Below are 569 nucleotides of genomic sequence, written 5' to 3'. Positions count from 1 at the left end.
AATATGATACTTGGTAATGATTAACTTATATAACCAACCCCAGCATCTTTGGAAAGCTCTGTGTGCCTTTGTATTTCAAAAACTTTTATCTAGAAAGAAAACATTGTCTCTTGAATCTGGAGGTTCTGGCTAAGTCCTACCCCACAATATGCTAGCATAGCATATCCCTGGCTCTTATCTTCCAGGACCTGCCAATTCTTACCCTTAATTCTACCCAGTTGCCTCCAAAAGAGCCTTCTTTGCCCAAGGCAGCTTCATGAAGACAGGTAAGGAGCAAAGAGGAGAGTTCTGCCTAGGTCTGGTTACATTTTGTCCCCATTTATATCATACAATTAGCACTTTTAGGTCTTATCATTCCACCCCCCTAATCATGCATCAGACAGCATGTTCCCACTCCCATTCCCCAAGGAGATCAGTGCCAAGGTTACAGGCAGATAAGCAACACAAATGCCTTTAAGAACCTTCTCACTTAATTTGAGACCCTCTTGGCAGCCTGACAAATTCCTGCCCAGCAGGGGGATAAAGGGGAGACTTGAAACTGAGCTTTCTACTATGGGTATCCTTGAAAC

General features: G+C 43.2%; 1 protein-coding gene across 2 annotated transcripts in view; it reads right to left on the bottom strand.

Moving 5' to 3' along the window:
* Positions 1-569, bottom strand: part of SLC41A1 (solute carrier family 41 member 1) — a 20,405-nt gene that overhangs the window by 15,541 nt on the left and 4,295 nt on the right. The gene's annotated exons all lie outside the window — the stretch shown is intronic.

The sequence above is a fragment of the Pteropus alecto genome, unplaced genomic scaffold (genome assembly GCF_000325575.1).
Source record: "Pteropus alecto unplaced genomic scaffold, ASM32557v1 scaffold359, whole genome shotgun sequence".
Classification (NCBI taxonomy): domain Eukaryota; kingdom Metazoa; phylum Chordata; class Mammalia; order Chiroptera; family Pteropodidae; genus Pteropus; species Pteropus alecto.
This window is presented reverse-complemented; position numbering and strand designations above follow the sequence as displayed.